Raw genomic sequence first — 6,713 nt, forward strand, 5'->3', positions numbered from 1 at the left:
TAGCTTCTGTGATAAATGCCCACATTGCCCCGCCTGTCAGTTTAGAGAGATGACCACACTCTGGTGAGTCTGCTGTTGTTCCATCCATATTATATTATTATCCATATTAAAGCCATATTTGGATGATTGACCAAACACGGTAAAAAGAGAACTAAAAATAAGTAGAATTATCTTGAAATGAATGTATTTGCCCTTGATTTGAGCAGGTAAATAAGATTATCTGCCAATGGAATGAGTATTTTTACCCCTAAAATAAGATAATTAGATATACACCACTTGAAATAAGATGATGGAGATGAATTGTCCCTATTTTAAGTGCAAAAATCTTATTCCATTGGCAAGTAATCTTATTTACATGCTCAAATCAAGGAAAAATACTCTCATTTCAAGAAGATTTTTCTTATTTTTAGTTCTATTTTTGCAGTGAACTGAGCTCCTCAAAATGTTTAAAGCAGGCAATATATTGTCTTCATAACCTAACTCTGCTTCAAATCTCTCTACAGCTTCCTACCTGCTGTGTTCCTTGATCTTCGTGAAGGTGTTTGCTCACTAAAGTTCTCTGAGGAACTTCCAAGGAAGAACCTTCACACAACAGCTGGATTTAAATTTAGGAGTCACCTGGTTAGTAAACGGACCCCGCCTTGTGGAGGGACGTCTGAGGGCAAATGGTTGCATTGGTTTTTATCTAGCAGTATCAAAGTAAAGGGGGCTGAACCCAAATACTTGCCACACTTTTCAGATTGTTTTTGTCATATAATCGAAACCTACGATTCATTTTCCTCCCACATGACAATCAAGCCCTGCTTTGTGTCGCTCAGTTACATTCCTATCAAACACACCGAGGATTGTTGTGGAAACGTGACAAAGGCAGTGCACGTCACGCCACAGCTCTGGCTAAACAGAGAGAGTCATTGCTGCCATTAAAACATAAATGATAAGGATAAGACACATTTACTGCTTTTACAAAAACAATTACAACAAGACAGTAAAGTAAAGCTGCCAAAGCCGTCCTTCGTAATCCTCCTTCGGTTTATTGGATCTAATCTGCTTTTATGCCGCGATGACAATACTTTAAATAAGAACCTCCTGCAGGAACAACAGGGCTGCATGTTTCTTCTGCTGCTCGCTCTGTTTGCAATCTGCCATATGCTTGTTATCTCCACAGCTGAGCCTGTTTGCCTATACAAGGTCCTTAAGGCTGTCTGCTCTTAGAGCAGCAGCTCATTTGCTTAACGGGTGTCTCTGCGCACAAATAATAATATTTAATTTCAGAGCTCAACTAAAGATAAAGTGTTAAGATAAACCTACAACTACAGCTAAGGTCTGCTGTAGTTTTATCTCTGTGTCGTTCTTCTCTCTCTCTTTCTTTTAAAGAGGCAAATTCAGAAAAAGGAAAATAGAATACCACAAGAAATATTCTCTAGAAAACAAGTTCTCTGAGGAAAAAAACAACAACTTTGTCCTGCACATTAACTTAAAACATATTGACAAGATGAGTATGGTGAGACTTTAATGGGATAAATAAAAAAAGGTGTGTGTGTGTGTGTGTGTGTGTGTGGTGGTGGTGGGGTGTTAGGGATTTTATCAGCAACATAGTAAATAGTTGGCAGCTTAAACTAAGCTAAGTGTTTAACTGAAAGCCCAGCTGAGAGATAAAAACATGAGGTTACCCACATAACATTGTCAGCGCTACTCTTAACAGCTGCATCGAAAGGCTGATGATTTAACAATTATACAAAATCTGTCCCTATGAAGGCTGTTAAAAAATGTCACAGCAGTCCAAGGACAAAGTGCTGTTTCACTGTGGGTTCAATAGTTTTTACTTCTTGCTTACTTAACGAGACTCACAAGACAAAACGTAAACACGGTTTTGTTTGACTATTGCTAATCAACATGAGTCTCTGCAGCAAGCACCAAGAAACATTAAACCCAGCAGATGTACGTTCCTGGCGATGAAGTGAGAACATTGGATTGAGAACAAAAAAGTCAAGGTCAAATTTTATTGGGGATGGCAAGAAATTTGCTACTAGAATCCAATAGAAGTATACAAATAGGTAAGTATGACTTCAACATAAGAAAGATGGAATACGCAATAAGCTAAGTAGGTAATAATATAAAGATAGGAACTTGAACCGTGTAAAAGTATAAAACCATAATAAGTGGAAGATTAACTACAAATAAAATAAGACAACAATGTACAACAGTCCTGTGCCGTTGAGGTAGTGACACAACAATGCAATTCTACAATGTTAGCAGTTTGTGCAAAAACGGCTGCATTCTGTCCAAGCATTGCAGTACTGAGAGGTACGTCTGTGGGTGTTATAGAGAGAGAGAAAGAGAGAGACAGAAACAGAGAGAGAGAAAGAGAGAGACAGAGAGAGGGAGAAAGGGAGAAAGGAAGAAAGGAGGAGGTGATTAGCCTCAGGGGCCACAGGTTCCTTCAGCGTCTCCCAGCTTGCGGGCAGAAGCTGTTCCTCAATCTGGTGGCCCTGCTCAGTGCAGCCTCCTGCCTGAGGGAAGGCAGAATGCTGCGGACCCCCTTCACCCGACCACAGTGTGGTCCTTAATGATGCAGGAGGCCCGTTTCCTGCACCTGGAGGTATAAATGTCCGTGGTGGTCGACAAGCTGCGACCCACAGTCTCCTGTGTGGCTTTCACTGCTCTATGAAGTGCCTTCTTCTGTGCTGCAGAGCAGCTGCCGTGTGCCATGATGATGCTGGAGCTGAAGATGTTCTTCACCATGAATCTGTTGAATGATGTCAAAACGGAGCCCCCCCAAATCCAGTGTGCATTAACCCTCCTTAGGAACTAGAGACCCTGGTGTGTCTTCCTAATCAGGCAGGAAGCGTTGCTCCCCCCGGAGAGGTCGTCAGTGATGTAGCTGCAGCTGGAGACCACTTTGATGCAGAAGTTGTTTTTTCCTGCACCAACTTTTCAGGTTTTCCACGTCCTGTCTGTCGTCAGAGTCCTTGCTGTTCACACAAAATCCCAATAAAAGGCCGACCGCGGTTAAAACAGGACGAAAACCTGGGTGTACGGAGGATTGAATAATGATAATAAAGATGTTTAGCTGTAAAATCCAGTGGTTGTGATTAGATGACTTTGCTGTCATTGTCCTGCTCCCTTATCTCACAGTAATTTTCCAAGGTCAAATTTTCCCTCTTAAAAAGCTCCTGTTTCTTGCGTTTTGCTCTATTCCATGAGGTGACGTTCTGTTTTTCTTGTTCTGTTGTGCATTCGTTTTTACGCCGGTCTTGAGACTCTGGACTCCTTTAACGAGCAGCTGAAATATTTCCTTCAGATCTTTTCAAACATTAATGCACTTATTTAGATTTTCTGCCTCATTTCATGTCCTCTTTGTTCTTTCGATCATACTTTAATTGTGTCTCGATGTTTGTGCTCTCTTTGTGAAGCACTTTGCTATGAAAAGTGGTATTTGAATAAAACATACCTGTATGTGGAGAGCTCCACTGCCATCCGTATTGCAAGTTGAAGCTCTGACAGCTAAATTTAGCAGTGGTGGTCATACCAGCAGTGAACAGGTGGTGGGGCTAATGTGCAGGACAGTGTCACATGATTCAAAGAAGAGACGGAGAGGATGGGTCACATGCTTATGCTTAGCATAAATTAAAGTTTTACTGGGACTTTTGCTGCTTTCCACCTGAATGTTCAGACTTTAAAGGAATTATAAGCCTTAGATTATTCTTAATGTGCATTCTCTTAGAGGTGTTTGAACGTCCTTGGTGCCATTAGTTTAACATTCAGTCTAAGTTCTTGTGTGCTACACAGTGAATTTGAGAATTGGCTCCTACGACAACAGAATCAGCTAAATGAACAGCTCATGTTAAGTAAAAAAGACTCCCACTGCCGAGTGGTCACCACAGCTCAGAGGTGCACTGAACCTAATGAATTAACCGGGCAGAGAGCCAGCAGGGGAAGAGAAAGCACCGACGTCTTCCTCGAGTGTTTCCACCAGCTCGAGGTGTTTCAATGTCAGCCAAATCATACGACGGATTCATTCCTGGAGGAAATACAGAGACGACTTAGAGTGGCTGACTTAGAGTGCCCTGCAAAAGTATTCACGCCCCTTGGGTTTTCAAACATTATGTCATGTTACAACCTCAAACCTTTATGTTTTTCTTAATTAGGATTTTGTGTGATAGACAAACAAAAAGAACTGAATAACTGGGACACGTGGGAAACAAGTTAGAACATTTTCTACAGTGACATTTTTAAAATGTGTGGCAGGAATTTGCATTGGGCCTTTATGGGAGATTCTCTGAACTTTCCGGCTTACGTGCGAACTAACCCTGCTCATCTCCCCTGAACATCCCCCCCCCCCCCACAGTGAGACATGGTGGAGGCAGCGTGATCCTGTGGGTGTGACGTCTTTTTCAACAGGGCCTGGGAAGCCGGTCAGAGTTAATAGGGAGATGGATGAAGGTGGACAGGGCGATCCAGGATCAAAACCTGTCAGAAGACTTGAGACTGGCGTGGAAGTTCACCTTCCAGCAGGACGAGACCCCAGAGCTACAACGAAATGTAGATTAAAGCAAACCTGTGGGCTAGAGGAGCCCAGCCGAAGTCCAAACGTAACCTCATGGAGACTTTTGCTGTTCGTAGACGGTTCGTAAAGCTGGCAATGACATGAAGGACGTGTAGCTGACTGGACTTTATTTAAGGTGATCAGAATAAGGGAGCCAAATTCAAAATGCTGGCCACACTTTTCAGATTATTTGTAAGGTTTCATCCATGTATCATTCCTTGCCACTTTGCTTTAGTCGGAGTTGGTCCATCACGTAAAATCCTTCTGCAAAAACATCAAAGTTTGTGGTTGTAACATGTTGTACGACTACTGCTGTAAGGCAGCAGTAGACGGCCTGTTTTCCCAGACCATCCGCCCACTCTGCTGTCGTTACTCCTCTTCCCCGGCATGAGAAACTGAACTGTGCACTCCCCCCCATTACTCCAACTACAAGTTCAATCAAAACTGTTTATTTTAATAAGTCCAGCGTAAACAGAGGAAATCAGACGGATGAATGGGAACCAGAGGTTTTTGAGAAGGATACACACATTTTTCCAACCGTTAAGTCTGTTGGTTTTGAGTCTTGAACGCTGAATAAATGCATACATGCCGCAAATGGTTCAAATGACGTCTTTGTTCAAAGCAAAACAGAGGTTTTTGAACCAAAATCAGTGTTGTTGGAGTCAAAAGTTGAATTTGAATTACTTTAAACATGCCTTTTCACCTTGTCAAACTGTGGCAAAGATATGTCCTCTAATGCGTGCTTGGGCCGTGTGTCCTTCCACACAGCCGGACGTCGTATATAGAGTATGTTCCTGTGCTTTTTATTTCTAAGATGATGCCGTAATGATGAGGAGACACAAGTAGGGAGCTTACTCACATCCCTCTTGACTTATAAACCAGCATCCACTGCAGTAATCAGTCAAAGAGCCAGATTAAATCCAGAAATAGCCCTTCTGGTGATAAGTTCAGGTTTTTACCCTCCTCTCTGGTCTGTTTCCTGCTCCGTTCATGCCCGGCCACTAGGAGCCTGCAGCAGCAGGGGTCAAGCCAGACGTTCAGGGTCACGAGCGCAGCTCAGGTTGCAAGGAGGAAGGATGACATGTGATGATCGTTCATGCTTCTCCTGACCACAGTGACACCAATGATGAAGGCGACACATCACACTGAGGAGAGCTTTCGCAACGGCTGCGTGTTGCAACCCCACAATTACACAAGAGCTACGAGCTGTAAGTTATAGAAAAGCCAGGAGTGCAAAACTGTCTTTTTACTTGGTGCTTCTGTTGTGTTTAAACTGACCGGAAGCGCAAAATATTTTAAAAGACAAAGTATTTTATAAAAATAATAATGATGATCCACTAAAAATGGCAGAACGTCATCTTGGTTTTAACATCCAGACTCTTTATTAACAGGTTAATCGCTACAGTGAGTCTGACTTGACTAAATAGAAATGGCGAGACAACAAAACATGGCGTGAACTGCTGCTTCGGCATGTTACGTCCCACTACCTCTCATTTAGGCTAATTCTGTTTCTGCCAAATTGTTTTCACATTTATTTCTGCCTCCTTCACAATGACTGGCAAACCTGGTCGAGAGAGACAAAAGCCTTTAAAATAAACTCCCTTTTGATACAACAGTATGATGTTACATTGAGAAAAAAAAGAGAAAATACTCATATTCTTTATTTGTTCCCAGAGAGGAATCTATGACCAAATCTCTCTGCATCATCCTCCCGTCAAACTGGGTTTAAGTCTGAGACAATCATTGAAGAAGGTTGAGTTTGTGTTTGTTAAATGCATCTTTGCTAATAGCCCAAATGATTTGGATCTTTATCCTGCTGAACAGCCCATCAATGACTAAACTTAAATGATCAGTCTGTCAAACTTTTATTTTAAATCTCGGGTTGGTTTTGCTGTTTTTATATCTCTTTCTGAAGGTGTAGAAACAGACTTTGAGGATATTATCTTACATCCTGTATATATTTTTCCTCTGCTCTACTTTTAACACCTTTTCTCCTTTGTAACATTTTGCCTGATTGTTTTGTATCTTCCTTTCTTTCTCTTTCACCTTCCAGTGATCTTTAGAGATGTTTACTTCCCTACCCTCCCTGTTTCTCACAGTTCCAGCTGTTTAAATAAGTTTTGGTCAATAGCCACTTTCTGTAGTCGTCTCCTGACTTAAGAAGTTC

Source organism: Fundulus heteroclitus, chromosome 1 (assembly GCF_011125445.2).
Source record: "Fundulus heteroclitus isolate FHET01 chromosome 1, MU-UCD_Fhet_4.1, whole genome shotgun sequence".
Classification (NCBI taxonomy): domain Eukaryota; kingdom Metazoa; phylum Chordata; class Actinopteri; order Cyprinodontiformes; family Fundulidae; genus Fundulus; species Fundulus heteroclitus.